The sequence below is a fragment of the Eubalaena glacialis genome, chromosome 3 (assembly GCF_028564815.1).
Source record: "Eubalaena glacialis isolate mEubGla1 chromosome 3, mEubGla1.1.hap2.+ XY, whole genome shotgun sequence".
Lineage (NCBI taxonomy): Eukaryota > Metazoa > Chordata > Mammalia > Artiodactyla > Balaenidae > Eubalaena > Eubalaena glacialis.
In genome coordinates this window covers 159,194,087-159,220,052 of record NC_083718.1, presented here as the reverse complement: position 1 = coordinate 159,220,052, position 25,966 = coordinate 159,194,087, and the positions used below count along the sequence as shown (strand labels likewise).

At 46.6% G+C, this 25,966-nt stretch overlaps 1 protein-coding gene across 2 annotated transcripts in view; it reads left to right on the top strand.

Annotated features, from left to right (window-relative positions):
• ST3GAL3 (ST3 beta-galactoside alpha-2,3-sialyltransferase 3) overlaps positions 1 to 25,966 on the top strand; it is a 224,011-nt gene that overhangs the window by 157,517 nt on the left and 40,528 nt on the right. The window lies entirely within an intron of this gene.

The window sequence follows — 25,966 nt, the reverse complement described above, 5'->3', positions numbered from 1 at the left end:
TCCGTGCTCTGCAACAAGAGAAGCCACTGCAATGAGAAGCCTGCGCACCTCAACGAAGAGTAGCCCCCACTTGCCGCAACTAGAGAAAGCCAGCGGGCAGCAACGAAGACCCAACACAGCCAAAAAAACAAAACAGACAAAAAAAAACACAATGAGATACTACCTCACACTCATTAGGGTGGCTGCTATCAAAAAAGCAGAAAAAAGCAAGTGTTGACAAGGATGTGGAGAAATCAGAACCCTTGTGCACTGCTGGTGACAATGTAAATTGGTGGTGCAGCCACTATGGAAAACAGCATGGTGTTACTCAAAAAACTGAAAGTAGAATTACTATATGACCCAGCAGTTCTACTTTTGGGTATATACCCAAAAGAAATGAAAGCAGGGTCTGAAAGAGGTATCTACACATCCATGTTCATAGCAGCATTATTCACAGTAGCCAAAGCAATCCAAGAGTCTGTCAACTGATGAAAAGATAAAATGTGGTATATACATGGAATGGAATATTATTCAGCCTTAAAAAGAGGGGACGTTCTGACAGATGCTACTGTGTAGGTGAACCTTGAGGACATTATACTAAGTGAAATAAGCCAGTCATAGAAAGACAATACTGTTTTATTTCACTTATGTGAGGTATCTAGGGTAGTCAGACTCACAGAGATAGAAAATAGAATGGTGGTTGCCAGAGGCTGGGGACAGGGGGAAATGAGGAATTGCTGTTTAATGGATATTTAATAGACAGAGTTTCAGTTTTACAAGATGAAAAGCATTCTGGAGATTGAGTGCATAACAATGTGAAAGTACTTAACACTACTGAATTGTACACTTAAAAATGTTTAAGATGGTAAATTTTATGTTATGTGTATTTTACCACAATTTAAATTTTAAAAGTTTTTAAAAATTAGGATGAAAAGCCTTTTTTTTCCCCCTCGGATTTGTTTTCATTCTCCCTTTGCTTTTTGATTTAATTTTTTTTTTTTTTTTATGGGTGCGTTGGGTCTTTGTTGCTGCGCATGGGCTTTCTCTAAGTTGTGGTGAGCCGGGGCTACTCTTCGTTGCAGTGCATGGGCTCTAGGCCTGCAGGCTTCAGTAGTTGTGGCACACAGGCTTAGTTGCTCCACAGCATGTGGGATCTTCCTGGACCAGGGATCGAACCCATGTCCCCTGCATTGGTAGGCGGATTCTTATCCACTACACCACCAGGGAAGTCCCTGAAAACTCTTTTATAGTTACCCACAAACTTAGTTTTACTGTTGTTCTTTCTTCCTTTGTGTAGATACATATTTCTATATGGTGTTCTTTTTCTTCTGCTTGAAGAACGTCTTTTAACATTTCTTATGAGGAAGATCTTATGGCAATGAAGTCTATCAGCTTTGGTTTGTCTGATAAAGTCTATTTTACCTTCAGTTTTGAAAGTTTGTTTTTGGCTGTGTATACAATTCTAGGTTGACAATTTGACACACATGCAGTACTTTAAAGATATAACTTCACTTTCTTTTGGCTTGTATAGTTTCTAACGAAAGTCTTCTGTCATTCTTACCTTATTTATTTATTTATTTATTTAAATTTTATTTTATTATTTGTCTGCATCAGGTCTTAGTTGCGGCATGTGGGATCTTCGCTGTGGCATGTGGGCTTCTCTAGTTGTGGCTTCTCTCTAGTTGTGGCGTGCGGGCTTAGTTGCCTGTGGCATGTCGGATCTTAGTTCCCTGACCAGGGATCGAACCCACATCCCCTGCATTGGAAGGTGGATTGTTAAGCACTGGACCACCAGGGAAGTCCCTTTACCTTTTTTCACTTCGTATGCAATGTTTCTCTTTTCCTCTGCCTGCTTTTTGAGATTTTTCTCCTTATCACTCGTTCTCAGCAATTTGATATGATGCAGTTTGTTGTGGTTTTCTTTATATTATTCTTGGCTTGCATTTATTTAGCTCATTGGATGTATGGGTTTATAGTTTATTTTTTAATCAAATTTGGATGCTTTTTGTCCTTATTTTTTCAAATATTTTTTCTGCCCATCACCTTTCCCAGGATTCCAATTACATGTATGTTAAGCCATTCATCCAACTGGTTTGTTTGATGCTAGGTTTGTTTGGTGTTTTTTCCCCCCAATTTTTTCTTATTTCTCTTTGTGTTTCATTTTGGATAGTTGATATTGCTACGTTTTCACATCCACTGATATTTCTCTTGTGGTGTCTAATCAGCTGTTAATCCCATCTGGTGTGTTTTCGTTTCAGATATTGTGTTTTTAATCTCTGTGGTTCCATTTAGGTCTTTTTATATCTTGCATTTCATTCTTTATTATGTTCATGTGTTTTTCTACCTTCCTGAACATAGAGAATATATTTAGAATAGCTGTTTAAACATCCTTTTTAAGGTATGGTAATCTCATCATCTGTGTCATTTCTGGGATGGTTTCTATTGATTGATTTTTCTCCTGATAATGGCCTATATTTTTCTGATTCTTCGTATGCCTGCCTGGTAATTTTTTATTAGATTCAAGACAATGTGAAATTTACGTTTTTCTATGCTAGATTTTGTTATATTCTCTTAAATAGTGCTAGTTTTGCTTGGACATGTAGTTAAGTTTCTTGGAATCAGTTGTATCCCTTTGAGATTTGCTTTTAACATTGTTAGTGCAGGTGTTGAGCAACCATTTGTCTAGGGCTAATTTATCCCCATAACTAACGCAGTACCTGTCTGAGGACTGGACCCAATGCCTTGTGCATTATGAGGAATTTCCACTCTGCCTGATTTATTTCCACAATTGTTTTATGAATACAAACAATTCCCAGCCCTGTATGAACATCAGGAATTGTTTGATCTACCGCTTCCCGGTGGCCTTTCCTCAGCCTCAGAATTTCCCCTCATATACACCCAGATCAGTACTTGGCCAAAGATCTGAGGGGACCCCTTTGCAGATTTCTGGGGCATTCTGAGCATCTCTGTCCTCTGTGGTAGTCTCCACAAATTCTAGTCTTCTTGCCCTCCCTAAACTTTGATCGCTTTTTTTCAACTCTGAAAGACCACTGGGCTCTATTTGGGTTCCCCATCCCTGCACTGGTCCGAAAACTTGTTTCATCTATTTTGACTTGTTTTCTGGTTGTTGAAGGTAGGAGGGTAAATCCCACCCCTGTTATTCTATCATGGTGGGAAGCAGAAGTCCCTTCTTTACACAGCATTCCATGAACTAAACTATACTTTACTGCATCAGTTCCCTATTGATGGACAGTTAGGCAATTGCCATTTTTTACTACTCTAAATATTACTTAAGTGAATAACCTTTTTTATACAACACTCCCCACACATGTGAGATTATCTAGAATAAAGTGATATTTATGGATCCAAAGTTATGTGCGTTTTAAATTTTGAAAGTTATTGGCAAATTGCCCTCTGTAGCAGTTTTTGAATTTATATCCACACATAGTAGTTTATAGAGGTGACTTCCTCTATATTTTCATCCAGTACTTTTATAGCTTTATTATTTATATTTGAATTATTAATCCGTCTGATTTTTTATTGTTTTGTTTTGGTTTCAGTGTTAGGCGTGATCCCTGGTGTTGGGATCTAGGATTGTTTAATTTTTTTCCTTGTGGGTAACTAGTGTTTCTGGATATTTTGACCAAAAAGTTGTAAGTAAATTCAGGATTTTGATTTTTGTAGCAATAATATTTTGACACAAGGAGTCTTAATGCAGCTCTTTTGACGTGTTAGTTTTGACCCGATCTAATAAAAACAAGCCATTAAATCCCTCTCTCTCTCTCTCTCTCTCTCTCTCTCTCTGGTTACCATGTGCTGTGGGAAGGGTATTCTCACTCTGGCCCTAAGCCTCACTCCTCCTTGAGCCCGCCCAGTCACTGCCTCTTACGCCTGAGCACAGACTGGGGAGCAGGCAGTGGTAGTGGGGGGGTGCTGGTGGGCTGGCCCATCTAGGGTGCAGAGTCCTGCTTCTCTGGGAAGCCAGCCTGCTCCCTCTCACACCTTTGCGCTGTCTGCTGGGAAATCCTCCTTGCCTGCCTGGATACATCGTCCTCTAACGAGAGAGATGGGGAGGAGGGGGCATGAGGTCCAAGGGAAATCAAATTTATTGAGCATCTGCTCTGCTGTAAACATTGGATTAGGGCTTTTCATCTATTGGTCTCATGGAACAGAAAGTCTTCCCTGACCTCCGTTCCTGCACACACCCAGTTACTCCTTCCTCAACCTGTCCCGCTCTAGTGCTGCACACATAGCTCTGTTACGGTACTTGTAATTATGTATTGATGTTTCTTCTCACATAGTAGGCTGTGTACCTCTTAGCACAGAGACATGGTCTTATTCATGGCTGCCAATACTTAGCAGAACATTTAGCACTTAGTAGGCACTTAATACTTGTTTCATGAGTGGATATTGATTTCTGCCCTTGGGAGATTGAGAGTCTGAGGGAATGAGGAATGTTGATGAGACACTCTTTCAGTGGAGAGAGTTACTGAAGAAAAATAATTATTTTGACATGTACCAATATATGATAGATTGGAAAGAGATGAGATTTGGAGACAGAAAGTTCTCACAGCTTTCTCACTTAATGGGCTATGTGTGATCTTGGAAAAGTCAGAGCATAACTCATTAGTCAAGAGAATGAAATGAGAGGATGTATCTTGGGGCTATAAATGTTAGATCATTCCAGCAAAACTTAACGTTAGACACTAAGTGAACTCTGTTTTCCCAATGACTTTCATTAAATCAGGTAAGTTTTTTCAAGGAGAAATGAAGATCCCAGAATAGGTCATGGTAAACATTTAAAATGTAGGTTTGAAGAAAAAATACAACTCACAAAATCTTAATTGACACTCCGCATTTTCCTAGCAATGCTTTGCTATAAACATTTGAGTGGCTTTTTAAAGGTGCTTTGATGAAAGATTGAGTATCATGTCTTTTCAGTGGTAACCAGTGAAGCCACTTAGCATCAGGCACAAGCATGCATCCATAGGTGAGGCCTGCAGCGAACAGTTTCAGCCAAAAGCAGAACGCAAATCCAGGCTGTGCCCAAGTACAGCAGCAACACTGACAGCCAACACCTACTGATGTATCAATATTGACTTCTCAGATCCTCTGCTAAGACCTTTTCCTATTTTTTCTGTTTTAATCCTCCCAACAATCATATGAAATAGGATTGTTATTAATACAGTTTTAACTCTGAGGAAACGGAGGCGTAAAGAAGTCGAGCAGTTTGCCTGAGGTCACACAGATAGGAAGTGATGAAGCCCAGTTTGAACCCTACTCTGATCGCCTAGCCCATATGCTTAACTGCCACATTCTATTGCCTCTCACAGCTGCTGTCCCATGGGCAGGGTGGCTAGGGGCCAGAGTGCAGAGGTCTACCAGTTGCCCGATGGGGGCTCAGGAGGCACTGGTGTAGAAATTGCCTTCTTGCCTGGCTCTACAGAGGAAAACCTCACTTCTCTTGGGACGCTCTTTGCTTTGGGAAGGCCAGGGTGCATGGCGTGTGTCTGAGACTGTGTGTGTCTGTGATTCTCATGCTACTAAGGAATCGTTGCCATGGTCCAAGCTGGCCAAATTCCCCCGAGTGCAAAGGATGGCTTTTGAAACCTTGCTGAGCTCTCTGAGGCAGGAAGTCTGGAGTATTGACAGAGTCCCAGCTGCCTGTCTTGGGACTCTCGCGTGAGAAGGTGCAGGAGGCCTACTGCACTGCCCTGGGGGATTTGAAAGCTTATGGGCTCCTGGCCAAGGTAGCTGGGTATCTGGTAGCCCCACATTCCAAAGACCCTCCTTCTCTGCCCTTCATGGATTCTGGGACTTTTATCACTACAATACCAGGGAAGAGTGGTAAGATTGAGAGGCATCCTTGTAAAGCTTTGTCCCAAACCATAAATTACAGAGAAGAATAGAGCACTATCCACTTCCACAGAATCACTGTCCTTCTAGCCTGGGAGCAAGCTGAGTGTCCCCCGACCCAGGAGCGTGCAGAAGACTTGTTACCATTGTTCTCCCCGCTTCCTCATGTCACCTAACTCTTAATCTCTGTACTCTCACTTCCACTCCCACCCCTCCCCTCCCTGAAATGCTCTTGTCCAGATCACCCAAAAGGACTAACTGACACATCCAATGGGTGAACCTCTTTTTTTGACCTCTCTGAAGTGTTTGGCATTATTGATCTCTTCCTCCATTTTGAACATTTTGCAACTCTCTCTGCTCATTAACGCTTCATCTAAACTCCCTTCCTGTTCTCCTCCTGTTTCTCTATTACTCCTTCTCAGTCTCTTTTGCAAGCAGTCTCTTTCTGCTGTGCCCACCCTTAAATGTTGATGTAAAAAAAAAAATCTTTATGTCTGCCAGGGTTCAACTATGGCCCTTTTTCTTCTCTTCTCACTATGTGTTAGCTTCAGCTAACACATACATGCTGATGAGTCTCAAATCTGTTTGGAGCCCAAATCTCTTCTGATCTCTAGACCCAAATAGCCAACTTCCTGCTGGACAGCTCCACTTGGATGACTCTTGAGCATCTCAAACTCAGTGTATCCAACTCACCAAAATTCCAGTAATTCTAATCAGTCCATGTTGCCTATTTCACTGAGTGTTACCACTATTCACTCTGTCACCTGAGCCAGAAATCTGGGCGTTTTTCTTTCTCCTTCCTTTCTCAACGAGATATCAGTTAGTCATTGAGTTCTGACACGTCTCCCCTCTATAGAGAAGTCAGTCCCTTCCCCTGAGCGCTGATTCCCCAGTCTCTCCTGTATCTTTGACCCTAAATCAGGAACCTGGATCTTCATTCTCTTTACTGACTCCTTCGAATCACTATTTAACCTTACTCAGGTTTCTCTCATCCCTCAAGAAGTTGCCACATTGACTCCACTATCCTATAGTAGACCTAATGATAATAGCTACCACATCATTCATTCAACAAATCTTTATTGAGCAGCTCCTATGCACCAGACACTCTTCTAGGTGCTAGAAGCTTCAGCATTGTATAAGGTACATAAAATCTCTCCCCTCAATAGCTTACACTCCATTGGCAGATGCAGACAGCCTGTGTGTATAAAATATCACAGTTTTATAGCACCCTTGCTATGTGCCAGCCACTGTGCTCAGCACGGTATATTCATTACCTATTTAGTCTTTTCAGTAGCCCTGTGGAGTAAGTGTTGTTATGCCCACTTTACAGATGAAAAAGCTGTAATTTACCCAAGGTCACAGCAGCACAGATCCAGGAATCAAACCCACCAACCCCACCTTATGTCCTGAGTCATGGCTCTGAACCATGAACCTATAGGGGATTACAGATGCCTTTTGATTGGAGAATGGTTTAAGTATTTTCAGTAGGTACCCCTGCAGTGAAATACTTGGGTGCTGGGCCTTTCTGGAAAGAGCGGAATGCTGAATAACTAAAGCTTCTCTGCGGAGTGTCCACGGGCTGATGGTCCTGCCTGGGCTGGACAGCTTACATGCCTGTCCTTGACCTGGACTGCAGCTTGTAGCTGGAGGAATTGCCATCTGTGTCCTGTTGGTTCCTCTGCCATGAGGTTTTTTTCATGTGTTCCTAAGTGACAGTGTTCTGGCCTCCTTGGGAACCAATCCATGATCTGCTTTTAAAGTAACTCCACTTCTGGGAATTCCCTCGTGGTCCAGTGGTTAGGACTCCGTGCTTTCACTCCTGAGGGTGCGGGTTCAATCCCTGGGCAGGGAACTAAGATCCCACAAGCCGCGTGGCCAAAAAGAAAAAAATAAATAAATAAATAAATAAATAAATAAAGCGACTCCACTCGTGGTCTCAGTCTACCCCTCCTGTTTCCCTGACCTTTCCAGGAACTCAGTCCCCCAGGACCCTGTAGCTATACTCCCGATCTCCTTCCTCTTTGCTCTGTCTTCCAACCTTTATAGGTGGGTCCATAGTACATGGCCCGAGCTGTTTTCTTTAGAAAAATCTCCTTGCCTAGATGACTAAGGACCCACACTTCTTTGCACAGGTGAATGCTGCCAGCCCACCTGGTGGGGTTCTTCCTGGTTATGAATTCATCTGCTATAGACGAAGTGCCAGGCCTCAGTCTGCTCACCGCTCCTGATGTTATCAGAGCGTGTCTTCTCCTGCCCCAGTTCAGGACCTGAGGAGCTGGATCTCACCCTCTCTCTAACTTCTCTACCAAGAGCCCTTGGCAGAATGGCCCAGCAGGCACCCAACAGGCATTCCACTGTTGGGTGCTGTGGAATCAAAAGTGTGTGAACTGATTTGCAACAAGATTTTTGAGAAATTGAAAATGAAGTTTTAGAAATGTCTATAGCAATTAGAGTAAGTTTTTGTCGGTTGAATCTAATAATTTAAAAGTGGAGCTTATATTTTATGTGTGTGTTTTAATTTTTCTAGTGATTCATTTTTATTACCCTTTATAAAAGGATCACTCTCTGTGACAGAATTGAAATTTAAAAAGCAATACAAACTGGTCCTTCTTGACAGGTGGTTTGAGAAGCATGGACTGTAGTGATACGAGCACAGGCTGTGGAAGTGAAGAGGGCTGGCTTGGCGTGACCTCTCCAAGCCCCCCTTTCTTCCTCTGTGCCTCCTGACCCCGGGGTTAAGGGAAGCAGCACCTGGACGCGCACACCAAGGCGCGTGTGCTCTGGAGGAGGCCAGGACAGAGGGTCGCAGAGGCACAGAGGAGGCCCTTAAGCAGGGAGGGGCAGTGGGAGGTTGACTGGGGGAATTCCTGGTGCAGGGGATGCCTGGGCTACCCCTGGGAGGATGGGGCTTCAGGAGTAAAGTCAGACACACTGATGGGAGCAGCTTCCCCCCTTGCAGACCCAGCTCCAGGCTCTGCCGCAGAGCAGGAACCCTAGATGTGCTTAGACGCCCGGCGCCTGGTGAGAGCAGGCGGCGGGCTGCATTCCTGTGGTATTTGGAGATTGATCTCGTCAGCTTAGCAGCTTTGCTTTTCTTGGTTCAGGTACAAGATCCCCACGTGGGGAGCTGTGCTGCCTGTGAGGAGCAAGAGCTGGTGAAAGCACGGAACGTGATCCTGGCCCTTCTCCCGAGCTGTGCGCTGTGTGAGGCTCCGGGCCAGGAACAGCCCAGCCACAGGCTACTCAGTGGGAGGGAGGGCCTGAGTCTGAGCTCCACCCACACAAGTCCGGGGCGGAGGCAGCCGCGCTGCACAGGGGAGGATGCTGGCAGTTTTAGGACCTCATCACGCCCCCCCTACTCTATTTGCACCCCCAGGGTGGGGGTGAGGGGCACCACTGGGTGACTGGCCTCCCCAAATAAATAGCTAGAGCTGGAGGGGAGAAGCAGGGCTGAAGCCTCAGTTCTCCCAGGTGGAGGCAGGACACCAGTTCATACCTGCCTCCTGTCATGCGAGCTTTCTACTCTCTGCCCCGCGCCGTGCATGGAGCCCAGGCTGAGGCAAGTGCAGTAGCCAAGGGAAGCCATGGCCCCACCCAGGAGCCTGGCTTCAGTGAATCACTTAGGAGAGAGGTCTGGGCTGGAGGAAGAAAAATGGAGATAATCCATGTACCCATCTCAGAGGGAAGGTGGACGAGATTGTCCAGGGCGATGTGGAGAGGACGGGGTAACATGGTCTCTGCTCTTGGGAGACCCTCATGGGGGAACACAAGCCTGACTGCTGACAGCAGCACAGTGGCAGGCCTCCTGACATCTGGCCTCGTGACACCTCGGTGCCTCTCATGTTGGGACAGACCCGCGCTCCCTCCCTGTGTTTCCAGGCCTTAGTACAGGGAAGTTTCCTGCAGCAGGACAACTTGAGAACTGATGGTTGCAAAACACAAGAGAATATCTTGCACTCTGTTGCTCAGCTCCTCAAGAGTGGCTGGGCCAGGGGCCAGCTACAGAGCTCGCCCCGAGAAGCACACCCCCAAATGGAGCAAGACCCCCAAATGGGCAAGGCAAGTACAGGAGGCCTGGTCTCGGACACCAGCTCTGTGGGGCCTGATTAGGGATGGTTCTGGGCCTGCCGTCCCCACTAGTCTTGTTCCCATGCGTCCAGGGGCGGCTGACTTCAGCGGGGTTCTGGCCAGCCCCTTAGCTGTCTCCACTTCATTGCCCATCTCCCCCACCAACTTCCCGCACACCCCCAGGACCAGCAACAGGGATTAAGGCAGGACGTGGCTCAGCTGTGTGCTAGCCCTTAGGACCTTTTTAACCCTCTCTAAGCGGCTGCCTGTACACCCATGCCTTTCTCCTCTTGCTCAGAGGCCGTTGCACGCACAGGCGCCCCTGATATCCAGGGCCCTTCCCACACAGTGCGCCTGTCTCCACTCCTCCCCTACCCCTGAGGGAGCATGCAGTGAGCATCATCACTGGTTTGATTAGGTTCTGTGAGCCCGTGTGGTTCCCCTGATGGAAAGAAGACCTCAGAGGCAATGACCTTTTTTTTTCATATGGTCAGCAGCTGCCTCTGGTGTAGCCAGTGCTGCTGGTAACCTAGTCTTCCTGAGGTAGAATGAAGAGCAGTGCCAGAGGCAGCAGGGCAGAGCACAGCAAACCACGCCCCAGCGCTTGAGGCCGGGGGGGAAAGACGGCTCATCTGGGAGACTTGGGCCCTTGACCCAGACTCGTTTCCAGCAGGCTCCAACAAAGTCAGTGACCCTCATGGAGATAAATTCCTCTGCTGCCACGCAAATTACAGGGAGGAGACAAAGGGTTTGGGGGCTGCAGGCTGGCCAAGGCGAGCTGTCAGCACAGGCACAGCTGCAGATAGGGTGCAAGCCCAGGAGTGACCTGGAGGAGCATTTGCTGAAGGGAGAAAGGAAGGACCAGCCATTTTCTGCCCTGCATCTGGATCCCCAGGGCCGACCTCTGTGAGCAGCAGGCCTTGTCCTTGTCACTTATGAGCCCCTTTCAGGCAGAGCTTGGGAGCTGGATGCAGAGAGGGCGGGGCAGGGACATGGGCTACAGGGCTACAGCCACCATGTTCCCTCTGGCTGGAGCTTGCTCATTTTCTTCCCAGACCATGATTGGGCCCAATTACTGGCTACCTTTCAGCCCTTTTATGAGTGTTTTCCTGAATTTCAGGAAGTAGAGAGCTTTGTAGCTGAGGCAGAAGTGGTCCAACCACACTTAGACTCTGATCGCTCGGTGCTGGCGTGAAGCTGGTCAGCGGAAGTGGGGAGGGGCATCTTTGCCACCTGACTTCACCCCAGGTCAGTGACCCCTTGAGGTCAGGGCTTTGCCAGTACCCATGCCAGGTCCCCAGCATCTCATTCCTGCTATCTTAGCAAAGACTGAATGGGGCCGGGGCTCCCCTTCCTCAGTCTGGGCAAATGAAAAGAGCTTGGGTTTTGGAGTCAAGCGAACTTGGGTTTGAATCCCAGCTTCGCCACTTAGCTAACTGTGTGACCTTGGACAAGTCCCCTAGCCATGCCCAGCTTCCGCTTCCTCACCTGCAAAGTGGAAATAACAGTCCCTACCTCATGGGCAGTTACGAGGATTCCACAAGCTGACGTTCACAAGGTGTGTGGCCTGGTGCTGGCATCAGTGAGTGCGCAACAGTACTGGTTATTGTTGCTGTTCTGTCCTCACACCTTGACTGCCACAGCTCCCACTGGGACCTTCCGCTGTGTCTCGGCTGGGAGCCATCAGGACTTGTACAGACTGTGCGTACAAACGCAGGTGATTGGCATTTGTTGATACAGGAATGCCTCCACATATCAGGAAGTGTGGATTTTGGCAACGTCAGCCACACAGGATGCAACTGATAACTTGTAATTTAGTAAAAAAAAAAAAAAGTCTTCTGACCCACTGACAGAGCCACCAGAGCACCAGGGAACTGATGCCTGCTGGTGCCCTAATCCCTGGGGGGCCCTGCCCTACAAACCATAGTCTTTTTCACCTTTGTGCCGTGCGTATGCTGTTCCCCCAGCCTGGCATGCTCTTCCCCCAATACTCTGCCTCGAGAACCACTGCTTTGACGACAACAGGCAGCTCTAACATCACCTGCCACAGAGCACGGCAATCTCTTGTGTGCTCTGTGGGGTGTACCTCCACACACTCTCCACCTTTCAAACTCCAGCTCAGATAGCGCCTCCTCTGTGAGCTTTCGCCTGGGTCCACGCGCAGAGGTTGACTCGGGGCTCCCACAGCTCCTGTGCATCTCGCTCTGTAACCCTTCACACGTTGCATGTAGTTCCCTCCTAGGCCCTCCACTAATCCTTGTCTAATTTTCACCTTTAATTTACCCTGTGTCGCCACTTCTGAGAACAAACTGGGGACAGCTCCCATTCCCTCGCCTTTGTCTGTCCTGTCAGCACAGTTGTCACAGCCGGCTTTGGCTTGGAGCGGGAAATGGAAGTGGGGGTCCTGCTGACCTTCCTGTGCCACGTGCACACGCACTGTGACCCCAGACCCAGCACTCGGCACTTCCTTCCAGCAGCCACACCGCCAGCGTCAGCAGTGGAAAAGGTCTAATAAATTTATTCAAGGAGATATTAAATTCTAGATAATTCTTCCCTCAAAACATTGAATTTGATGGGCTTCCTAAATAAGCTCAGATAACTGGGAATCGCATATCTGTTTGTTCACTCATTTAATGCATTCTTGTTGAGTGCCTGTGTTGGACACTGGGGAACTGAGTTTGAAAAATGCAGACGTGGTGCCAGATCACCATCTGGGGGACATACATTGGAGCCGTACCGTGGGGCTCTGGTGACATTCAGGCCAGGTTGAAAGGCGAGTGACGGCTGAGAGCCCTCACCGCTGAGTCCTGCACTGGCCTTGGTCTGGCTACAACACATGCCGTCCTGGGTGAGTGTCACACGGTAGCTCTGCGGGCTGTGGCGGGACTGAGAGGGTGGCAGCTTTGTAGCCGCAGAAAAACTGGCTTGTGAATAGCTTTCATGGAGCAGAGTTGTAAAGAGACAGAAATGACATCTGAAAAGACTTCTGAGCCAGTCTTCTTGGCATGTTCACCCAAGTCGAGCCCAAACAAAAGGCTGTTGATACTGTGTCTTTTGCACAAGTCACGAAAAGCTTCAGACCGAGGGTGAGCAATTTCTGCTTCTGCAATTCAGAGACCATAAAAAATGAAGACTGGCTGGGAGAAGTTGTCACTCTGTCATTAAGCCAGAGTCTGCCCCCTAGAATTGACCTTGTCTGCGCAACATGTGGTCTTATTCCCCCAGCACCGCCCCACCCCACCCCACCCAGCAGAGGCTCCAGTGCAGCAGAGAGTGCCCTCCGGGCATGGGAGCAAGCCTCCCACATCCTCCACCTCTGGGGGTGCCGGGACCAGACCTCACAGATCCCCATCTGGACCCTTCCCCTTGGTGACTGCTTGCCCCATGCCTGACCCACAGGGGCCCAAGGCAGATTCTGCCCCTTCCTCAACCCCTAAGCACCCTCTCTCTGCCAAGCCTTGTGCGGAGCTTTGGGGGACAGTGATAAGTAAGAGATAGTGCATGAGAGAGACAGAACAATGTGGTGACCGCAAGGTCAGAGCAAATCAGGGAGCTGTGCATGCCCAGATGAGGGTCACCTAAGCCAACTGAGCAAGCAAGAAAGGCTTCCTAGAGGAGGTGCCACCCGTGCTGACTGTTGGAGGACAGTTAAAAACTGACCAGGCAAAGGATCTGGGAGAGGTGCTCACACTGAGGAAAGAGACGCACTGGCAAGTAATCTGGGCGGTCTGGGGTACGGGCCCTGGGGGGAAGAAGCCTTGAATGCCATGCCGAGGAGTTTGCCCAAAATGTAATATAGCGTTGATGCTATGGTAGATGAAAGTATAGGATGCCATGAATATACAGAAAGGAGACACCAAATTAAATTGGAGAGGTCAGAGAAGGCCTTTTTTTTCCTAAGGCAGATTTCTGGGTTCACGTCTCTGCACCATTATTTACAGTACCTCTTGACCTTCATTCTTATAACTTGCTTCTAGCATTTAAAAGCCATAGAAGATCCTCTCATTGGTTTATTGGTGAGTGGTGACTCACCATCATTCAGTTGAAAATTTTTCTTTCCTTTTTTGTTTTTTTTTTGTGTTGGGCAGGGGTAGGTACTACAAGTGTCAGTGGCTGGAATAGATCATGTCAGTAGCTCTTCAAAATATGTGGCTTGTGGACCTGAAAGGTTCAAGGGCCCCTCAAGGCGATGCCCAACCAGAACCCAAGAGCTGTGCCTTTTCCCTGGTCTCCTGACCTTTTCTGGAATCATTCACTGTTTGCTCCACACCCCCATATTTTCTCAGCACTGCCTGTTCTCAGAGACATCCAGGTAAGGACATGTCATCGTCCCCCTCAGCAGCCTGGGCAAAATGCCTTGGAAGTTCCTTTCCCTCCCCTGCTGTAAGCCTTGCACCACTGGGAGGGCATGTAACAGAACACTTGGAGAAGCCATCTTTTTTGGGCGAAGTGGTCTGAGAAGGATTTTTGAAGGAAGTGATATTTTATCCAAGTCTTAAAGATAACATAGGAATTAGGCAATTGAAATCAAACGATAGGGCAGGTGTTCTAGACAGAGGGACTTCATAAACTCAGAGCATGAGATACCCAAGGATATTCAGAGAGCTGCAAGTGATTTGGCATGTTTGGGGCATAGTGTTACATCCTAGAATACTGGAAGACAAGATGTCATCCAGGGCCGGGTCCAGGGAGGCCTTACAATTCATTCTAAAAGGATTTTGATTCTATCCTGCTAGAAGACACGGGGGAATTATTGACATGTTTTAGACAAGAGGTAAGAGAATGCCATGGTCAGATTTGCTCCTTGGAAGGGTTGCGCTAACCCATTATGGGAGATGAGTTGGAGGAGGAGACACGCTGAAGGCAATCCCATGGGGATGGAGTAGAGGCTATTTGAGGAACACTTAGGAAATGGAATCAAAGCGTCCCTTCCCTCCTCCCAAAACGTCTTGTGTGGCCTTTCTCCCACCACTGCCACTTCCGGTCATGACGCTGTTGTCTGTCTCCCCTCCAGGACGGGCACAGCATTCCTCTCTGTGGCCAGCCAACCCCAGCACCTAACAGCACCTGGCCCTGATTAGGTGCTCAGTAAGTGCTTATTATGCCTGCCGAATTGATTTGATGATTAACTGAGTATGGGAGGCTGGGGAGAGGGAAGAATCTGGAATGACTCCCAAGTTTCTGGCTTCCAAAATAGGAAAAATGGGAATGCCATTTCATTGAGATAGGGAACCCAAGAAGAAGGGTGGTTGTATCTGATTTTAGAATTCTGGCTTTTGTTAAGAGAAGAGGAAAGGGCAGAGATCACAAGTCTGGTTATGGACAAAAGGAGTCTGAGATTCCTCCAGGACACTTAAGGAGAGATGTAGAGCAATCATTTACATGTCTGAGTCTGGAGTCCAGGAGGAGAGGTCAGAGCCAGAGATGATGCAATGGGAATCTCAGCGTGTCAATGGAGTTTGGGCAGTGGATGAGGTAGTGCAGGGCAAGTCTGTAGACTGGGTCCCAAACTGGCAGCTTACAAGATAAAGTAGACATGCTTTGTATGGCTGGCACAGTGTTTTCAAATAATGTGAATACTTTTAGGCAGTGTGTCCACTCTAACTTGCCATGACCCTACCAACTTCTTGTCTTACATCTGGCCCAATTAACATATTTATAGTATCTTCTTGGCTCTGGTAGGCATTTGAGCTTATAATTTTTGGAGGAAGAAGAAAAAAACAGAAGGAAACAACTCTAGGGAATATCAACTCATAAGGGATGAACAGGAGGGAGAAGTAATGAAGGAGGATGGGAAAGAATGGCCAGAGAGATTGGAGGAAATCATGAGAACAATATTTTGTTCTCTCAAAAATTATGGGAAACAAAGTGTAATAGAGTGTAAAATGTGGATTTCCTTTGATCCAGCAATTTTGCTTCTCAATATTTAACATAAGGAAATAATCATATCTGTGCACTCAAGTTTTTGTAACGTGATACTTGTTGCGGCATGTTTAAAACAGCAGAAAATTGGAAACAACATAAATGTCTCTTGGCTGAGAATGATTAAGTAAATATAGTATGTCCATGTGATGAAATAATATGTAGTCATAAAAAATGATGTCAGACTTTATTTCCTGACATGCCCCCACAACTTATTGTTAAATTTTTCAAAAGCAAGTTATGGAACTGTCCATATTAGATCATTCCATTTATGTTAAATATCTAGTTATAGTTGTAGAAAGAAATGTCTGGAAGCCTTCACACGCAAATCACAAGAACCTCCCAATAGCTAAATCTAGTAGACCTTTCTCTGGCCTCTGTGTCTTCGACCTTTCTGTGCTTTTTGACACTGTTAACCTTTCTTGGCTTCTGCTCCTTGTCGTCATTCCCTGACCTTTGTCTCATAGGCTGGCAATCAGGATTGAAAAATGGCAGACTCAATCCTGGGAGAACCCTTCAAAACCGGCAGCTTGTTTATATACTAGACACACCCAAAGCAGGGTACTTACTGGGCAATTCTCTGGAAAGGAACAGTTAGGGACAGTATTTCCCTGGTCCTTAGTCCCTTTGAATCTATATAACTCTTCTGCAATACAACCCTTCCCAGGGTCTCTGGGTTTAAGTTTCTTCTCCTTACCCACCTCTCCCGCCCCCTACCAAAATTGCCTGGCTATCCCCTCTCTCCCACGCCTTCTGTTCAATCAAGGGGTTATTTTTAACAGTGTTGTGTATACCATGCTTAAATCCTGGCAAAACACCAGAACTTTGGAATAGACACCGAGATGGAAATAGTCTCCCACAACCTTCCCCCTTTCTAAAGTGTTTCCTTTTAAAGGGAGAAAATTAGTTATATAAATCTAAATTATAGACAGCCCTACCAAGATAGTCCCTGGACTCTAGCACGGAGTGACTGAACTCGCAGCCTCGGCCCCCGAGGTTACACTGGAGGCTGGACCTGCTGCCACTTTGGGCCCAACTTCAGCCCAGGGGAGACCAGTGGGGGCCAGGGGAGCGCAGGGGGAGATGGTTCCTTCCACTTTTCCAGGCTTGGTGGGTCTAGAACCCCTGTCTCAGAATCATGGAGATTACCTGGTCTACCCCCCATTCCCAATAGCCAGCGGCTCTTAACTTCCAGAAACAGCCCATCTACTTCAAGATACTCAGTGACTGGAGAATTTTAACTAAGAAAAGCCCAAATCTACCTTTCTGTAACTTCTACCTGTGGTCCTGATTCTACCCGCCAGAGCCACACAGAACAAGTCTAATCCCTCTTCCCTATCAGATGGTCAGAGATTTGAAGCTGGTGCTCACGTGCCCTCAAGTCCTCTCTAGCCAGACATGTCTGCTTTCATGAGGTATGATAAGGCCCCTCCCTACCACAGTGGTTCTCTTCTCTGGGTCGGTTCCACTTTATTACTGTTCCCTTTAGGAACCACCAAGAATGGAGCTCATGCTTGCTCAGAGGTAACCTGCCAGGTGGAAAGGATGCAGGATAAGCATCTCCCCACTTCTTTTTTTTTTTTTTTTTAACATCTTTATTGGAGTATAATTGCTTTACAATGGTGTGTTAGTTTCTGCTTTATAACATAGTGAATCAGCTATACATTTACATATATCCTCATATCTCCTCCCTCTTGCGTCTCCCTCCCACCCTCCCTATCCCACCCCTCTAGGTGGTCACAAAGCACCGAGCTGATCTCCCTGTGCTATGCAGCTGCTTCCCACTAGCTATCTATTTTACATTTGGTAGTATATATAAGTCCATGCCACTCTCTCACTTCGTCCCAGCTTACCCTTCCCCCTCCCTATGTCCTCAAGTCCATTCTCTATGTCTGCGTCTTTATTCCTGTCCTGCCCCTAGGTTCTTCATAACCTTTTTTTTTTTTTTTTAAGATTCCGTATATATGTGTTAGCATACGGTATTTGTTTTTCTCTTTCTGACTTACTTCACTCAGTATGACAGACTCTAGGTCCATCCACCTCACTCCAAATAACTCAATTTCGTTTCTTTTTATGACTGAGTAATATTCCATTGTATATATGTGCCACATCTTCTTTATCCATTCATCTGTCATCTCCCCACTTCTGATGCTCCTCATAGTGACTGACACCCCAGAGACACTACTTTAGTGGTCATGTCATCTTGACATGCTGCTGCTAAGTCCCCATCCCCTTCCTACTCAGCATGTCTGATGGACTTTATGGACCCAAACCAGGCCTGGCCATGTAGCTGCCAATCTGGAGCTTTTGGGATCCTCCTTGGACCTCCAACATAAGCTGTTTCTTTCCTTTCCCTTTGTCTTCCATAGACTTGATGACTAAGCCCTTCTATCCTAGAACAGCGTCTTCCACTGACCTGGTAGGTATGAGCAGAACTATTCGCCAGCTACCAAACTCTCGACTTTTCCTGCCATCTAGCGCACGTTGCCATCCATCTCTCATACTTTGCTGGATCCACATGAGAGGGCACTTGCCACATGCTCTTCTGGGACCTTGTCCCTGTCCACTTATGGTGCCTGACAGCTCTATGCACAGGACTCATGCAGAATCCTAGGAGGAGCACCGACTTTGAAATCAGAAATTTCAGGTTTCAGACCTGGCTCTGTACCTTCTTCCCTTGGACAAAGTACTTAAACTCTTGAACCTCAGTTTCTTCACCTGTAAATTAGGGGAAACGTAGTCCTTGCTTATTTCAAATAGCTTTTGTCAGGATAAAAGGATTATAGCATAATGAAAAACAGTAGGTAAGAGTAAGGTGATGATAATTATTTCATAAACATTTATTGAAAACCTACCAACACGTAAGCACCATGAGTGACACAAATAGGAATCGCACAAGTCCTGCTGATTTTGATCCAGCAGGAGGTTTGGATATGCCACAGTCCATAGCAATCCCAGGCTGTGCCGGGAGCAAGGGAGCTAGAACCTGGGGAGAGGGGATGTCAGGGCTCAGGGACCCAGGACAAGGCAGAATAAAGGCTTCCCAGGAGGGTCTGAAGTCAGGCTGAGAACAGTCAGCCTTTGCTAGTCGGGTCCAGTGTCAGGGCACATGTTGAGAAGAAGAGGCTTAAAACCTGCAGAGGCAAGTCAGGAATGGGAACTCAGAGGTTGGAACTGGAGCCAGAGAAGTCCCCGGTGATAGCCGTGTCTCTGGAGTAGTTGGGGTGGCAGCCAGCTGACATCAAGCTGAATCATGAGGCGAGGATCCGTGGTCACTGCGCGGGGACTGCTCCCGGGAGAGCATGCCTGTGACAGGAGAAGGAAGATGGGCTTGAAGCTGTGGCAGGTGCGGCCGTGAGGGTGAAGTGGGTGTGTGGACCACCAATGGGAAGGATCCCTGTACATTGAGAGGAAAGTGGAAATACCAGGGAGAATGGTGGGATAAATGATACAACAAGGTCCCTAAGGACAATGAGGGGAGGGATTGGCCTTTGCTCTAAGAGGGAGGCTTCTTCTGTTCTACAGCAGAGCAGAGTGGTAGAAACATAGATGGGCTTGTAAGTGCAGTGTAAAGGTGAAGGAATCCCCTTCTGGTGGCTTTTATTTTCTCTAGGAAGCAGGAAATGGGACCATGTGCTGAACATGAAGGGCATGGTGCTAGGAGAGAAGGTTGAGAAGAGTGGAGAACGTTTGTAAGGCCCCTGTGGAGAATGGAAGAGATTGTTTACTAGGGCAACCCAGAAACTGTCCAGCAGCAACAGAGCAGGCCAGGTGGGCGGCCATGACTCTGCAGTGGCACCAGCAGGCTTAGTCGTCCAAGTGTAAAGGCAAGGATTCTAAAAGAAGCAACCCCAGCCCAGAAATCTTGGCCCAGGTTGACTGTGCTTCCTAGAGGACTCGTCTGTAGGAAACAGCCTCTGTTCCTAAAGTGAGGAGAAAGGTGCTGGGAGTTGGGCACCTGAAGGGAGCAGCCATGGCCAGAATGGACTGTGCCAGGCGAGCATCTGACCAAGGATGGTTAGTTCGTGGGACCCTCCCTACATGTGGAGATGGCAGTAGTCTCTGGTGGACCAAGCACTCCGGCCTTCCTGAGATGCAGTGGCCAGAGTCCTTGCAGGTTGTACACTGAGCGTGGAGGGGCCCGGGAGAGCCGGGTAGGAAGTCTAGAGAAGGGGGCTGGGGAGACAGCCTGGCAGTGCTGCCGCATAAACCTGTGAGACTGAGCCGTTAGCCCACGAGCGAGGGCTGTCGGGCTCTGTTTGGGGTATGTGTGAGAGGCTGGGGTACGAGGCACAACAGCCCCCTGGGCCCTTGATACAGAGATGTGGTCGGAGGACAGGACTTCTGAACGCCTCCCTCAGTCGTTCTGCAGGCTTCAGCTTCCTGAGGTAAAGCAGGGCAGCTCACATCTAACCAGAGAAACCAGCACCTGGGAGCAGGGCAGAGGCTGGCCCAGGGCTGTGGGAGTCCTGGGGGGCAGTTGGTGGCTATTGGTAGGGCAACGGCCACCATCAACCCTGCGTCTGACCTGGCACTCCCTGGGGAGGAGCGGGGCATGGCTGACACCGAAACTGGCAGGGAGGGAGGGGGCAAAGGAAACTGACAGTTATTGAGCAACTGGTGTGCCGGGAACTTTGCGTGCCTTGTGTCACTTCATCCTCACAGTAATCTGTGACGTTGATTATAATCAGCCCCATTTTACATTCATTCATTCAACAAATAATTTATTGAGTGCCTGCCAAGTGTCAGGTGCTGCTCTAGGTGCTGGAGATATAGCAGTGAGCAAAACAGGCAAACATTCCTGCTCATGTTCTAATGGGGAAGCAAGCCAAAAACCCCAGATGTGTAAATAAAATGTATAGTGTATTAGGTAACGGAGATGCTAGAGAAAAAAAGAGTAGGAATAGGGAGTGAAAAGTTAGGGAGGGGTTGTCATTTTAGACAGGGTGACTGGGAAAGTTGACATTTAAGTGAAAACCTGAAAGAAGTTAGGGAGGGGCCGTGCTGATTATCTGGGGGAAGAGCCTTCAAGGCAGAGGAAACAGCCAGTGCAAAAGCACTGAGGTGGGATCCAAAAACAGGAAAGAGGCCTATGTTGCTGGAGCGGGCAGTAATAGGAGATGAAGTCAGAGCATTAAGAGAAGTCTGCAGCATGGGGACACTGGAGATCATTATGAGGGTGGAGGATCCTGTGCAGGGAGTAACTTAGGTTTCAGAGGATCATTCTGGCTGCCTTGATGAGGAGAGACTCTTGTGAGGCAGGGAGGCCAATTACGAGGCTACTGTAGTCATCTACGAGAGAGATGCTGGTGACTCAGATGCGGTGGAAGCAGTGGAGGTAGTAAGAAATTGTCGCATTCAGGATGTGTTCTGAAGGGAGAGCTGACAGGTTTGCTGACAGCTCAGACGTGGGTATGAGAGAAAGAGAAGCATCTAGGCTGACTTCGGGCGTTTCGCCTGAGCAACTGGAAGAATGAAGGTGCCATTTACCAAGATGGAGAAATGATTACAAGAAGAGCAGGTTTTAGGGGGAGTATCAGGAACTCAAGTTTAAACATGCAAAGCATGAGATGCCTCTTAGACATCCAGATGGAGATATCAAGAAGGCAGGGGATATACAAGTCTGGCATTCAGGGGAAAGGTGTAGGCTGTGAAAATGGAAGAGACTGTCACATAAGTGAATGAAGAGGGAGATGCAAGGACTGAGCCCTCGGGCACAGCAACATGTAGTGGTGCCAGAGATGAGGAAGAAACTGCAAAGGAGGAAAGCCCAGTGTGATAGTAGCAAAGTCTGGAAAATGTGGTATTCTGGAAGCCAAATTAAGCAAGTATTTCAAGAGGAGTAATTAACTGTATAATATGTTGCTGGGCGGTAGGGTGATTGTATAAATTATTGTCCAAACTAGGACACTTTTGAAAGCGAAAGTGGATATTATTCATAGTTACTCCAGGATAAGACGTATAACCAAGGTGGTCCCAGACAAATCAGAATGTTGTATGGTCACTCTGCTGATAGGTCAGTAAGAATTGACCATTAGATTTAGCAGCGTGAAAGTAATTAGTGACCTTGAATGATCAGAAATGGCGAGTGTAAAGTGAAGTAAGTCAGAAAGAGAAGGACAAATACCGTATGATATCACTTTTATGTAGAATCTAAAATATGGCACAGATGAGCCTATCTACAAAACAGAAACAGACTCACAGACGTAGAGAACAGACTTGTGGTTGCCAAGGGGGCGGGGGTAGGGGAGGGAAGGACTGGGAGTTTGGGATTAGCAGATGTAAACTATTATATACAGGATGGACAAACAACAGGGTCCTACTGTATAGCACAGGGAACTATATCCAATCTCCTGGGATAAACCATAATGGAAAAGAATATGAAAAAAGCATGTCTCTATGTGTATAACTGAGTCACTTTGTTGTACAGCAGAGATTGGCACGACACTGTAGATCAGCTATACTTCAGTAAAAATAAAATAAAATTTAAAAAAAGAAAGAAAGAAATGGCGAGTGTAGATAGCTCCTTCTCAAGGTGTGTTTCGGTAAAGAGAAAGAAATGCGTGATAACTGAATCTAGGTGGTCACTGTACTGTTCTTTCAACTTTTCTGTATGTTTGAATTTTTATCATAACATAGAGTTGGAAAAATGAAAGTGTTAAAGCTTTTGAAAGTATTTTTTTAATATGGGAAAAAATAACATTTGTTTGCTATTGGGAAGGGACAAGGTCTAGGGAACAAAAGTTGGCCTTAGTTATGAGTATGGACACTTCCAAGAGAAAAGAAAGTAGAGATCGTAGGCACAAATGCAGACAAGTGGTGGTACGGAGCCTGCAGAAGTTCTGTTCTGATTCAGATATTTCAGTGCAATGATGAGCAAGATCATCTGTTGAGAATAAGAATAAGGGAGGAGGTGTTGGAAATGTGAAGGCAAAGAAGAAAGTATGAATAGTTATCTAGGGGAATGGGAGAATAACGGGGCTAGTAACGACAGGACAATTGCTCGGCAGTTTAAGGGCCTCAATCACTTGAATTTTTTTTTAAGAATTTTTTTCCAGCTCTATTGAGATTTTTTAATTGAGGTGTAATTGACATACAACATTATATTAGTTCCAGGTTATAGCATAATGATTCCATATTTGTATATATTGCAAAATGATCCCTACAGTAAGTCTAGTTAACATTCATCACCATACAATTACAGAATTTTTTTCCTTGTAGTGAGAACTTTTAAGATTTACTCTCTAGCAACTTTCAAATACTCAATACAGTTTTATTAACTGTAGTCACCATGCTGTGACATACATTTCATAACTGGAATTTTGTACCTTTTGACCCCCTTCACCCATTTCGCCTGCACCCCAGCGCCCCCGTCTCTGGCAACCACCCGTCTGTTCTCTGTTTCTATGAGCTTGGGTTTGTTTGTTTATTTTAGATTCCACATATAAGTGAGATCATATGGTATTTGTCTTTCTCTGTCTGACTTATTTCACTTAGCATAACACCCTCAAGGTCTACCCATGTTGTCACAAATGGCAAGATTTAGTTCTTTTTTATGGCTGAATAATATTCGTGTGTGTGTGTGTGTGTATCACATTTTCTTTATCCATTCATCCATCGATGGACACTTAGTTTGTTTCCGTATCGTTCACTCACTTGAATTTAAGGTGAGACGAGCCAGCATGCGTTTTTCTCTCGCCAGCTGCATTCATCTGTGCAGGTCCATGCCCAGAGTAGGAAGGAAGTGGAATTTAACCAGAGCTGTGTTTCAGCTGAGTGAGGGAGGAGCAAAGAAGTTGAGGATGAATGCAAGGAGGTGATTGTACTGTTTGACTTGGAATTTAAGCTGGGTGAGAATAGCAGTAAGAACATAAGGAGGTAAAGGACAGTGAAAAGATGGTAGAACCAAGGGCTTGAAGATCCCACTATGTTGAAGGATTGTTGGAGTTTTGCTACAAGAGCAGGTGAGCTATAGACATATAGATAGGTGGAGACAATCAGAGACTGGGAGTTTGAGTTTGAGATTAGAGAGAGCTTTAGTTAGTAATGGCCTGGTCTAGGATATAATTTAGGAGTAAATAGCTGAGGTAAGGTAGAGAGTAAGATCACTGGAGGAGAAGAAGTCAAGGCAGGTCTGCCTTGGAGTTTACCAGTTTAGATTTAGAAGGAAGCTCATCACTCCCGTTTCCTGCTTTTTGAAGAAGGAATACACTATAGGTATTGAGACTGATGATAATTGCTTCAGAGTTTTTCTTCTTCACTTTATATTTGACTGAGCCTGCAGTTGAGGGGGGAGGGAACCGCTAAGGAAGGTGGTGCTAGACCAAACACAAGGATCATTAACGGTCTATGGCCATAGATAGTCAACCATCAGGGCTGCCAGAGATCAGAAAGGCAGCTAAGGTCATAGAGAGCCTGGGGGAAGAGAGCCAGACAAGCATCAGAATTAAGGCTCTTGGCTGTCACATGTAAGAGATTAAGTCACAGAGGCCCTCATAAGGTACTGAGGGCAGGAAAGGCTAGGGATTTGAGCCTAAGTCAATACTATCAACAATATGGAGCATCTAAAGATCTTCCAAGGAGTGGACAAGATGGGCTGGGGCTTGCTTGTCTCCAGGACCCTTTACTGTACCAGGCATTAGCAGTGCCATGTCTTGGGAAGGTCCCTAGAATGACCTACAGAAAGTCTCTGGTTCTCTTCCTGATGGTTGGCTGGTTGGCCATTGGGTGCTGAGTGCAGCAGAGAGTAGGGGAGCTCAGGATGGATGCGTGTGAAAGAGGAAATTGAAGGCTGCAGTGCAGTGATTTTTGACTGTGACAAATCCCTGCTCCATGTGCAGGGCCCGTTGTTGTGGCTGTTTATTCATTTGTTCATTGATTACCTTCAACATGCTATGTGCTATTCTAAGTATTAGGCATGTGTGGTAAAGATAATAGACAGTGATAAGGCAGTCTCTCTCAGAGTGCCTCTTAGCTTGTCATGAATTCAGATATAGGACCGTTTGGGTTTGCAGGGGTCAGGACATCTGTGTAGAGGTGAGAAATGGCAGTAGTGAGAGTAGCAGCATCTGTGTTTGTACAGGGCCTGGAATTCTTATTGTAGTACAATCTCCCTTTGCATCCTGATAATACAACTGTGACAGAGGTTCCCATCTATCACTAGCATGACCCATTCCATTTGGCAATTGATCTGGTGTCTGGGGAGAGAGAATTCTGCCCCTGAAGCCTCACCCAAGGTCTCCAAAGTCAAGAATAATGCTGGAGCCCCTGGACTAAAGAAGGTAGCGAGAGCATTCCCCATAGGACTAGAGCCCCCAGCTAGGGCCAAGAAGGACCAGCATGGGAAATTCCAAGAGCAGTCTGCATTAATGTATTGCCCACCCTGGGACAGTGAAGAGAAGTGTGATGAAATCCAGCCACAGGGGTTCAAGGGCTTCAGACTTCCCTGGCCAGCACAGTTGGCATGCCCTTCACACTTCCCTGCAGAGAGAAGCAGTTAGGTCACGCTCAGGCCCTAGAGGCAGCGAAGAGCCGGATAGGTTGCCCCTCAGTCTGTGACTTGGGTGCTCTTCACTGGAGAGAGAGGGAGAAAGAGAGAGAGGAATAGGTTTAGGGGGAGAAAATGACTCCTTTTTAAAAATACGTTGAGCCTAGGTGCCAGTGGAATATCTCAGGCAAGATGTTTCAGAAGCAGTTGCATGTAAGACTTGAACTCAGGGTATAGGTCTGAGCGTAAGATGGAGGTCAGCAACCACCAGTTGGACATAGGCGTCTGGATGTTTGGATCTTGAACCCTCCTGAAACAATCACATTTTCCAGCCTTTTCTTTGCAGTCCTTCCTGGGACTGTAAGCAGTGGTGGTCGGCAACAACTGCCCCTGTGCCCTCACCCGGGCTGCCTTCCTCAGCCCCCTTCTCTGAAGGTAGAGGGGCTCATCTGAGAGCACAGCTGCTGCTCATTCACTGTCATGTTGTCTCATTTCTGAGCAGAGAAAAAAATGGCTGAACCCTTCTGGAAATTCCATTTTCCTATGGGGCTCAGAAAATAGTGTACCTGTATTAGTTTCCTTTTGCTCCTGTAACAAATTATTCTCTCACAGCTCTGGAAGCCAGAAGTCCAAAATCAGCGTGTTTGGGCTGAA